Source organism: Balaenoptera ricei, chromosome 17 (assembly GCF_028023285.1).
Source record: "Balaenoptera ricei isolate mBalRic1 chromosome 17, mBalRic1.hap2, whole genome shotgun sequence".
Lineage (NCBI taxonomy): Eukaryota > Metazoa > Chordata > Mammalia > Artiodactyla > Balaenopteridae > Balaenoptera > Balaenoptera ricei.
Window position 1 is genome coordinate 68521111 of NC_082655.1, and position 12818 is coordinate 68533928.

Genomic DNA, 12818 nt, shown 5'->3' on the forward strand with positions numbered 1-12818 from the left:
CTTCAGTAGTTGCAGCATGCGGGCTCAGCAGTTGTGGCTCACAGGCTGTAGAGCGCAGGCTCAGTAGTTGTGGCACACGGGCTTAGTTGCTCCGCAGCATGTGGGATCTTCCCGGACCAGGGCTCGAACCCGTGTTCCCTGCATTGGCAGGCGGATTCTCAACCACTGCGCCACCAGGGGAGCCCCCAAGAAATGCTTTTAAATGAAAGATTGAGCAGAATGACTGGATTCCTCCTCCACTCAAGATAACCTTCCCCATTTACGCAACACACAGTTCACTGAGTGCATAAAAATTGAAAACTTTGTGATGTATTGGTGATGAAGAGATGAAGATGTCAGTATAGGGTGACCAATGTAGGTGGAGGTAAGAGTTATGTTACCATTCAAATGATATCCCAGTTTCCAAACGGAACTTTCTCAAAACTTTCTTATAGGATGAACAAATGTGCAGGAGGCAGGAACCAATCCCATATGTAGCCATATGGACATACAGGATAATTGGGTCTCTTCTTCCTATCAGGAACACAGTCTGGCTAGAAGTTGAGTGTCCAGGCAGAAAAATGGTTTGATACAGATGCAGTCTCACAGACATCCTGAGATTTACCCTAGATAGCTGGGAACCAGACAATCTTTCTCAATTTTCCTGTAGTTACTAAACTTTTTTCTTTGGCAAATCTTAGAATAATGTCACAATTGAGCCAAAGCAGCCCAGTGAGGATGCTGGTTTATGTTTCCAACACTTCAGTCATAATACTTACAAAGAACAAAGTCTGCACTCCAGGAAAGGGTGACTGTTATTAAGCTACATGGATATATAATGTAGACTAAGTAGAAACAGAAATATTTAATGGTATTTTTATCTTCTAAATCTACTTGGGACTGTAGATAATATTCTTCAAGTTAGCTGTCAGATTAGGTATTTATATATTTTTTATAAGAATGACCATTAAGAGATAATTGGGATCTTGCCTGGAATCCATGGCTGAGAAAAGTAGATTTGGACGTCATTTCTAGAGATAACTGAAAATATTTAGAAATGCCAAGACTAAAAGGATGACTGCATAATCAATTATTTTATAATAATATGCAATAGCCTAATGAGAAAAAAAGTGTTAATAACTATTAACAAAGTTCTTTGTGAAACATCAAACCTTTTATTCCTAATACATTAGTTCAAGTATGATTTGCAGTTAGACTCAATCTCTATAATGAAATACAATAAAATTAACTTGTGGCATTTTATCACAACTCAATAAAATCTGTAGGGTTTTATTTCATTGCTGAATTGACTTTGGGTGCAGTTTTGAAAACTTGTGAGTGTAGAGTCTAGAGTAAGTGGGCCACTAAGGGATCTATGAGTCACCCATTGTGACTTCAAATGGGACAACAAATGCAGAATAACTTATGCACTAATTCTTTGATGCCCACTTAAGGCTCCCATAGTTGATGTGGGCTAAGCTTTAGGAACTTCACATAAAATTAAGATACCTACATGTTATAAAAGAAATACAGCACAGTACATTACGTGACCAGAGAGTAGATATCAAAGAATAAGAATTAGACAAGACATCATTGGACGTCAGAACTCCATCTAGTTACAGAGAAAGGCTTTCTGAGAAGAGGTGCCACACATCTTAACAATGTCATCACCAGAGTGCCTGGTCCAGCTCTCAGGGGGTAGGTGGTTTTAGCCCACTTATTATAGGGGAGGGTCTGGGGAGAATCTACTGTTTGTGAAGTTGCCTATAGGCTTCCTTACTTGCTCATCCATTCTGTTGAGTTGGGAGCGACATTATAGGGCAAAATAAAATTTTCAGTGAAAACTAAAGCATCTTTGAAGTTTCCACTTCAGAAAGTTTTAAAAATCATATTTCCATGGTGACAGCAGCTCTTTTCTTCTAGCAGGTACAGAATGAATATTTCTTTTCATAACAAATTCAGAAAGAGTTGACAAAGTTAGAGCCAAATTATCAGCTTACAGATTCAAATCAAATGCATTCACAGGTTGGAAAAGTGTATGAGTGCCAGCAAATTTGCACTGCAGGTCAAGTAGTCAAGTATGAAAGAATGGTTGCATTATTTCCCTCCCACTACGCTGGAAGAATAGTGAGAGACAGGAAAGCATAGTGGGAAGAACATGAGTCTTAGAATCATACATACTTGGATTCAAATTCTAGATCCACTAGTTATGTGACCTTGAATAAGTTATCGAATCATTCTGAGCTTCAGGTTTTCTCACCTATTTAGAAAAAATTTAAAATAAATAAAAAATAAAAATAAATCAGAAACAGTAATATTGCATAGCATTTTGTGAAGATGAAATTGATAAATATATATAAGTGGCATATCACAGGCACTTTTATTATTATATCCAATTTTATTTTTATTAAAATTATCATTTGTTCCAAGTTTATAATTAGGAACGCATCATATTTTTGAAGTAGGTGATATTTTAAATGACAACAAAGCTATTCTAATATCCTATATAAAATACTCTATATATATAAAGCCAAGGTGTCAGGTAGTTTTATGAAAAAAAAAAAAATATATATATATATATATACATATCTGTATATATTTTATACATATATATACAAGCACAAATAATCATTTATTATAGCAATCTATGCTATTTTTGAAGTGATATCAGAAACAAGTGAAGCATTCAAGGGACACCATAAAGAATTAAGCACCATAAAAAAAACTTTTCAAAGCATGTTGTATTCAAAATGGGCAGTTAACTAAATTGTCTATTACCTCTGAAATCTCTACAGCTTTTGTAAAAAGTTTTCAGTGGTAGACTAAAAGATCACTCTTAGAGTAGATTATATATATATCTACCTAAAAGTAGATACTCTACCCAAGAAGGGCCTGTGTGCCTCAGCATGATATCCTTAAGAATAGCTTTATGGGATGAGATTTTTAAAGTCGCATAAAAAATAAAGTAAGGAATGCCATTTTACTTATGAATATATTTTCATATGTATTACTTTTTTCTGCCTACAGTTTTTTCAGACTATTGATGAGTTGATGGTACCAGTTAAAGAGACATTAATTAAATTCATTCTAACTTTTTTATACACTGAAGTCCTTGCAACATTGTGAGTTTCATCTTTTACCTTAGCTCACAGGAAGTCTACAATTAAGTTTTTGTTTTTTTTTTTAAATTTTACTTATTTATTTATTTATTTATTTTTGGCTGTGTTGGGTCTTCGTTTCTGTGCGAGGGCTTTCTCTAGTTGAGGCAAGCGGGGGCCACTCTTCATCGCAGCGCGCGGGCCTCTCGCTATCGTGGCCTCTCTTGTTGCGGAGCACAGGCTCCAGACGCGCAGGCTCAGTAATTGTGGCTCACGGGCCTAGTCGCTCCGTGGCATGTGGGATCTTCCCAGACCAGGGCTCGAACCCGTGTCCCCTGCATTGGCAGGCAGACTCTCAACCACTGCGCCACCAGGGAAGCCCTAAGTTTTATATATAATTGCAATAGTTCTTTTAATAATTTTTTCTATTAGTGGGAAGAAGGAAAAGTTAATTAATCTTTGCTGTATATTAGAGTTTATTATATCTGTAAGTTCGGTATAACTGCCTCAAATAATTTTTGAATGGCAAAATATGATATATCAATAAATATGTTCAGGCTGTATCAGCCTTATAAGTGAAGCAAAAGTTATTCACTGACCCATCAGTAGACACATACTCCATTTATTTCTTCTGACAGTGGTGATAGTACTCAGCTGAAACATCGAAAATGTTTAGCTCTCTCTCCTGACACATCTGCCAAATAAATTGCCTGAGTTATGGGACAGTTGGAGACCACAGAACAGAATGAAGGAAACGTAAAGGTCTATGAGTGATCAAACTTTAAACACGGAATCTGCTATCCAGTGTTCTAACTGACAACAAACCAATGGTATGGCGCTCTGTGAGTGTTTGATGGACAATAAGGAGAACAGTTGTACTTCAGTCCAGAAAGTATAGGTTTTGGATACTTCATTTTTCTCTAAATAAAACAGAAAAGGCATGGATAACATAGTTCACTGGCATTTACAAAGTTCTTATGAAATGCCTCAACCTGGATTTTGAAGAACTAGAAAAATTTTGAAATTTCCTTTTTAGTTACAGAGCAGTTGAAGCGTCCTACTTTAAAATCCTTAAGAGTTCATATCAAAGAAGATATATGAGTAAAATCATTCAATTGGTCATCTTAACCTTTGATGATTTGGATTTATTTTAGACCTGGAAATATGATTGTCTATTAAATAAATCAGTAGAGAATGCCACTGTCTTCCAAGAAAAATGGCAGCCTGGATTATTCCATTGTATCCCTGATGCACAGAGAGCCATTATTTGGAACATGATCCAAAAAAAGATTAGGAGAGTTGGAGGTCTTTATAAAAAAAAACAAAACTAAGAGGTGTAGTTATGTACAAAAGAAAAAAGGAGAAATTGTTATCAAGAACTCTGAATGAGTATATATTTCTATTAAAAAAAAACCACAACTCTTTATAGCCAAGTTTCAGCAGCAGCTGCCATTAGCTAAATTTACTTGCAAATACACATTCATATAATAGGACCCGAAGTCTAAGTGCTTGTATCTACTCAGATATTGGAAGGTAAAATAAAATAAGCAGATTGCTGAATGTGCCAGGTTTCCACGGGAATAAAACTCCATGCAAGCTTACTTGTTGCAAAAGAAGAAATTCACCAAATTACGTCATTAGGAATTTAATTTACACACTGCAACATTCACCACCACCAGCTCTTTTCCTTGTTTCATTTGTTTTTCCACTCAGCAAAACCCAATCCAAATACTTTTGCACGCACTATGTTTTCAAAGAAAAACAAATACTGTAAGTAAAACAGACATTTCTGCCACTAAGAGTTAAGATTTATAGTGTTTGTAGACAGACTACAAACTGAAATTCCATCATGTTTTCCCACTTTGCATTCTAAAAAAGAAAACATTCTAACACCCTTTACAATAATTACAATCATTGAAAACACACTACACATAGATTTCCACTTGTACTAATTAGTGCTCATAGCACACATATGTCTCTCCATTGTACCCAGAAGACATACATATCTTTTTCTTTGTAATGCTTCACACACTTTCAGAAAGAAATACAAACAATTTGATACTGCCAAATCTGTTTTAATGCTCAACGTCGTATTGCAGAAAATGAGAAAGTTCTAGAGACTAGAACTGAGGGACATTGTGTGATACTGTTCTGAGTCATCCAGAATGATCCCCTACAAATGCCTCTAAACCAAAGAAGACATTCATGTGTTGTGCATAGGTCACACAGCTCCCTGTCTGGAAGGCTTTGTAAAGAAAACACATCTTAGTGACAGTTAATCTGTGAGATAAGTAGTTTGGTTTCCTAAATGGTGACTTCCCCCCAGGCTATTAAGCTTAGACGATACCTCCCTTCACAGAAGGGTATTATTAAGGCATAGAGCTCTTATTAAAGTATACAACTAACAATATTATTTTGATTAAAAATGACAAGTTACTCTACATCTACAAATGTGTGTTTTCTCTTACTGTTGAAACTGTCACTTGACTGGCGACTAAATAGAATAAGTTTTATAACAAAATACCACTTTGCTGTTTATCTCTTATTCACATCTATTCTTCTCAATAAGGTCTCTGCTCGTGAAGGTAAATTTTGTCTAATTGTCTTGATTTAATGGAGAAAATAGGCAAGAGAAATGGCTGTAACTCTGGGTGTTTTTCTATTGGACTTGGTAAGAAAACATTATTTAATAAGTGAATAGATGTAGGTATGATATGATAAGGGATGGGCAACTTTTTATTTTTTTTAACCAAAGGCAAGTATTGCACAAGAAAAAGTTTGGATTTGAAGACTCGGAACAGTGTTTGGTGTCCTGTTACCAGAAGGGGGAGTGGTTGTTGATAAGCCATCCTATTTACTCCCATTAAGGCAGTATCTATAATGTACAAATTAAATGTGTTTATGATCTCTATCTTTGAAGAAATTACCAATGACTTCAGCATTACATGAGTGTCCCCTTTCAGAAGATAAAATATCAGAAGCATTTTTATATACCAGTATATTTTGGAATTAAGCAACAGTGTGTAAACTTCAGATTTCCATGAAAATAAATATACAAACTTTGAAATATTCCTTTTTTTTCCCTTGAGATAGAAGTAAGTATAGAAGTACTTTACCTGTTTGCCAATCAGCTGAGCAATTTCTTAACATGACTCTACTTCAAAAATCTTTTTATGGGCTTCCCTGGTGGCGCAGTGGTTGAGAATCTGCCTGCCAATGCAGAGGACACGGGTTCGAGCCCTGGTCTGGGAAGATCCCACATGTCGCGGAGCAACTAGGCCCGTGAGTCACAACTACTGAGCCTGCGGGTCTGGAGCCTGTGCTCACAACAAGAGAGGCCGTGACAGTGAGAGGCCTGCGCACTGCGATGAAGAGTGGCCCCCGCTTGCCGCAACTAGAGAAAGCCCTTGCACAGAAACGAAGACCCAACACAGCCAAAAACAAATAAATAAATAAATAAAATTTTTTAAAAAAATCTTTTTATGACTTAAAAGATTATCTAAAAGTCTCTCTGGATAGTCTCCAGTTATTTGAAATATCACAGCCAGTTTTTAGTACAACTTTAAAATAGTCCTTTTATGAAAAATTCTATATCCAAGCACATACTTTTTTAGCTTGTTTCTTGGGTCTTGAAAGTATAACTATCATTAGAGAACTACTTAAAAAGTCCCTGTGATTATAATGGTAGGGATTTTTTGTAGTTTAGTGGTCATCTATATTTCTTTTTACTTATATTATTTTCAAGATCTTGAATAATGAGATGGATTTCCATGTAATTTTTTTTTTTTTTTTGTAGTCCTAGGTATTTTATTTGGGGTATTTAGCAACTTATTCTGAAGAGAAGCTTGTGTTTTTCACCAGCCTGGCAAAGGGGTCCATGGCATAAAAGTGTAAAACCTCCTGAGTTAGAGGGTCACGTAAAAGAAAAACATGTGGGACAGACTCATGAGGATTTCTTTTCGCTATTGATGGCCCATTCCATTCAACAACTGTTCAATGAGCAAAGCACTATGCTTGTCATTGTGGGGATATTAAAATATTCTCAAAGAGTGCCATGACAGAATATGACATTCAGAGAATATGAACAATTACTGATCCATTGTGCTAGCCTCACTAGGATACATCCAGGGTGTGTGTCAAGATCCAAGATTGTGTATCAATTTAGAGGAACTTATACACTGCTAAATATCTTCATAGAAAACAGATGCCCCAAGAGTCTATTATACTGATAGCATATTGGTCCTGCTGCATGATTGTCTCAGGAGTTCCAGCCCTTTCCATGGTTCCCAAAGCTCTAGTCTGCTACAGTCTCTCTTTTGCCCTGTGTACTTTTAGTCCTCCATTCTCTTAAAAAAACTCTATTCCCCCAAAACAGCAACAGACAAAACAAAAACTGCCCTGGAGTATATAAAATAACACAAGGGACACTTGGTCACTGTAACTCCATCTCTGAAGGCAGATGAACCATAACCTCAAATTATATAATTTCAGAGTCCTTAAATAGGTATTAAGTGATACCCTTTGCTTCAAAGTACTCACTGAATAGTGTTCTAATGGCAATCCAGGAAGGCAAAGATTTCATACTTAGTTATATTATAGAAACTTTATATACCTACTAAGTATAAAAATACGATATATACTTATAAATATATTTTCTCCAAATGCAAAAATGGACTTCATCTGCTTATGGACCACAGACAAATTTGCTGTTTCATAATAAAATTTAGCGCTTACCACATCAGGTACTATACAAAGAAAGGATAGGTTATCTCACCGAGTCTGCACAAAATTCCTGTGAGAACTGAGGTAGCACCACACTCATTTTACAGAAATAGGAACTATGATTCAGAAGAGGAAAGTAGCTCACCTAAGGTCACACGTCTAGTAAGTGGTGTGACTGAGACTCCAACTCAGGATGTGTATTAGTCTCTTATTGCCATATAACAAATCACCACAAGCTTACTGGTTTAAACAAGACCCTTTTATCAGATCACTGTCCTATAAGTCAGAGGTCTGGGCATGGTGGGGCTGAGTTCTCTGCTCAGGACCTCACTGATTGAGATCAGGGTATTGGCTAGATTGCATTCCTATCCTGTAACTCTGGGGAAGAACACGCTTCCAAGCTCACTGGCTGTTAGCAGAATTCATTTCATTGTGGTTGTAGGACTGAGGTGCCCATTGTCTTGCCAGCTGTCAGCCTGGTACCACTCTCAGCTTCTAGAGGCCACTCTCAGGTCCTTGCCATGTGCCATGTCCCACCTTGGCACAGAGAAACTCACCTAAAAGGTCTACAAGTGACACCTAAAAGGTCTACAAGTGACACCGGGGTTTCCTAAGGAAAAAAATGCTTCTCACATTTCAAAATCCAGATTTTCTGAGATAAAACCAAGGGATAACATAATGGCAAGAATATTGAAGAAAATATTAGCATGAAAGTCCTGAAAATTTCAAATTCCATAAGTATCATGGGTCAAAATTATTTACAAATGACATGAACACTTCTATCAAACACAAAAACTATTCATTACATATTTTCTTTCCCAAGAGATCAGCCTCACACTACATCTATGTGTGCCAAGTATTCTATATTTTCCTTTTTAGTTGGAAAAACAATCAGTTTTGACAGCACTTTTTATAACTAACCAGGAAGCATTTATGACTTGGAGGTAAATATGCCAAAGGTCTAGGGAGACCTTTTTCTGTCTAAAGGCGAGAGGGTGAAATAAATACCTCTTAGTGGCCCCCAAACCTCTAGTAGAATTGGATCAATTGGAAGCTCTAAATGATTGCCGCCTTCACTCAGCTCTCAGAACACTGCAACAGACTCATGCATAACACTCACGAGGCACCTATGAAGGCCCTTAATTTATATTTATGGTTTAAAATATATTTTAGATTATACTATGTTTCTTGCACATTATTCCAGTGACATACGATCATTAATAGCAGGAAACATATTATATAATTCTTTTGTAATCTGCATCAGCATTTAACTCAGCACTAAAAACTTACTCAGATCTCATTAAACCACTAACTGATTAAAAGTTACAAAGTCCTAGGTTAGAAAAGCAACAATCCTGCTTGCTTTGTATAGCCAGGCCTCCCAGGCCCTCTTAGCTTACATTGGAGCTCCTGTTCTCTGGTAAGGGCTGCCTATCAAAGCTATCCAAATGCACATAAGAACCCCATTATTCCCAGTAAGGTTTTCCATTGCCTAATTAATTCAACCCTACCCTTTCAAGATCTCCCAGTGAGTAGCACTATTGAATCCGAATGACTTAAGAGGCTGGCTCTCAGAGCAAGTAGTTTTATGAACTGAGTGTGAACTAGAAGCAGTGATAAAATATGACCTGTCCTTATTGCTCTATTTGTACTAAAGCTGTTATTTTGAAATTGGCTATTCCTGTCTAAATACCATTCACATAGAACTAGGTTTTAAATCAGTCAGGTTTTCCAAGAAGCCAAACATGTTGGAAGGAAGAAGGGCAGTGAAATGATGAAGCAGAAACTGGTACTAAAATATTCCCAGAGCCTCTCCACTCCCCTCCACACTAAGGTTTAAAGGCTGAGTCTGTCCAAAATGTTCAGTTCTTACGGCGCTTGGTATAAGGTGAATTCCTGAGAGGCAAGCTGATGTTTTTTCATGTAATAAAGATGCAAACAAGACTTCTTTCAGCTCATGGTCTAAGTCTGGACCATCTCCAGATTTCCAGAGCCCAACTCTGCTTGGCCAATGGTGAGTGCTGTACACTTATCAATCCAATCCTCTGGAGAAGTTTCAAAAGACTTCCCCTGTGACATGACATTAATATCTTGTTTCTCTTAGTCTCCCCTTTATGACATGTTGGTCATGTATCTTCTTTGTCTCCACCATAAAGATCATAAGTACTTGGAAAATCACCTGTCTTTCCTGGTGACTTTATGTCTCTCACTGTCAACATTGAAAATAGTAAGCCCAGGACTACAATCATTTACAGATCTGGAGCAGTCTGAAGTCCTTCAGGAGTAGGCTGTTACGTAGAAAGTAAGTCAGTGAACAAAGGTAGAATAAATAACCTCGATTTGTTTAGGTGTGAGAACAGGACTGTGGAATATAATTACACATAAAGACATTTGACAGGTAAAGAAAGACCTCTGTCTTACATCTGGAAGCTGAGTAGCATTTTCCAAAGCTCAAAACCAAATCCATTTCAGTCTTACTTCCTGTTAAATAAGGTCTTTCATTTGAAACCCCACTCAATCACTGAATTTTCTGCTTATGATTTTTTTCCCTTTTGTCGTACCTCTAGGTCATTTTTAAAACTAATTTTATTGAAGTATAATTTACAAGCAATAAGTGACATCCATTTAAAATGTATAATCCAAAGCGCTTTGACAGATCCATATGCCACAATAGAAATACAAGATATTTATTTTCCCATGTCCCTTTGCTATCTATTCCTTTTGCTGACTCTGGCCCTGGGCAACCACTGATTTGCTCTTGTCACATTAGATTAGTTTGCATTTTCAGTATTTCATATTAATGGAATCATGCAACATGTAATTTTTGTTCTTGATTTCCTTCACTTAAAGATTTTAGATTCATTTAATGTTTTGCATATGTCCACACTTTGCTCTTTTATATGGCTAAGTAATAGCCTATTGTGTGAACATACTTCATTTTGTTTATCCTTTCACTTGTTGATGAACTTTTGAGTTGTTTCTAGCTTTTGACTATTAGAAATCTAATTTTGTGTAGACATTTATTTTTCCTGGTTAAATACATAAAGTGGGATTGCTGGTTCATGGGATGAATGGATGTTTTTCTTTTGGAAAATCTGCCGAAGACATTCTCAAAATGGCTATGTAATTTTACACTTCCATTATCAGTGTGTGAGTTTTCATCTGGTTATAATGTACATTTCCCCAATGACTACATGTTGTGCAGCATCTTTTCATGTTTTCATGTGCTTATTTGCCATTAGCACATCTTGAGAAGTATTGAAATCTTTTACTAATCTTTACATTTTGAGAGGTATTGAAATCTTTTACTAATGTTTTCATTGGGTTGTTACTCTTATGACTGAATTCTAAGAGTTCTCCATATATTCTACCTGTCAGTTCTTTATCAGAAACATGTATTGTTACCAATATTTTGTTTTATGATTCATGCTTCTTATGTACTGCTTCTTCAGCATCGTGCTGCCTAAGCATTCTCGGCTCTTTCTAAGGGCACAAGGATTTTCTCTTGTGTGCATTTATTAGTTTCCTAAGTCTTGTTAGAAGTAACCACCTTTTGAGAGTGGTCTAGTTTTGGTCATCTAGTATCTCATTTATTCAATTTATGGATTTTGAAATTTGCATCTCGTAATTCCAGGAGAGCCTCAGAATTCCCAAGGGTGATAAACGGTCCACAGGGGAATGTTGAACAGAAAATTAGATCTTTGGTGTAAAGCTTTTTTTTTTTTTTTTTTTTGGTGACTCTAGAAGCAGCTAAGCTTCATCCATAGAATTTAAATGCAGAGGGGCCTTAGAAATCTTCTAGTCTGATTGCCCCATTTTGCAACTAAGACAATTGAGTTTCTAAAAGGTTAAGTAATTTTTCCATGATCACCCGGTTAGTTCTTTGTTTCTTTCTGCAAATTTTATCTTCCTTCCATGAACAATAATCTGAACTTTCACATGTAGTTCTAAACTAACAGTCTTATTTCAACTAATCTTGATAAAATCACTGAGAATATGCCTTAGTTTAGTTTCTAATATCTAATGTGCCTCAGAATACCTATCTCAAATTTCCTAATTTGAACCAAGACTTTGCCCCCTGTTGCCACCCCCAGGTAGCATCTTCCTAAATAATAGGATGTCAGAAAAAACTCCACTTACCGAAATATTCCCTATGTACCTGCTGTATTAGTTATCTACTGCTGTATAACAAATTACCCTGAAACTTAGCAGCCAAATGTTTTATTATCCCACAATTTCTTAGGACAGGAATCCAGGCTTAGCTGAGTCTTCTGCTTTATGATCCCTCACAAGGCTGCAGTCAAGGTCTTGGACGGGTCTGTAGTTGATCTCAAGGCTTGACAGGGGAAGGATCAGTTTCCAAGTTCACTCATGAGGCGTTGGTTGGATTCAGTTCCTTGTAAGATGTTGGACTGAGGGGTTGAGTTCCCCACTGACAGTTGGCCAGAGGCAACCTTCAGTTCCTTGCCAGGTGGTTCCTTCCATCAAGGCAAGTACACAAGCTGAGCCTGAGAGACAATGCCACAGTTTTTATAAGCTAACTCACAAGTGACAGCCCATCATTTTTGCTGCATTCTATTTTTTAGAAGGAAATCTCTAGGTCCAGTCCACACTCAAGGGGAGAAGATTACACAATGGTGAAAATACCAAAGGCAGGGTTCATTGGGAGCCATTTTAGCAGGCTGCCTACCACACCCACATATGACAATGCCTATATTTCCAGTATCAGAGATTCATTTTCTTAGCTTAGCTCTTAACTTTTAAGAATTGGCACTTCAGGGGCTTCCCTGGGGGTGCACTGGTTAAGAATCTGCCTGCTAATGCAGGGGACACAGGTTCGAGCCCTGGTCCAGGAAGATCCCACATGTTGCGGAGCAACTAAGTCCGTGTGCCACAACTACTGAGCCTGCGTGTCACAACTACTGAAGCCCACATACCTAGAGCCCATGCTCCACAATAAGAGAAGCCACTGCAATGAGAAGCCCACGCACCACAGAGAAGAGTAGCCCCCGCTTGCTG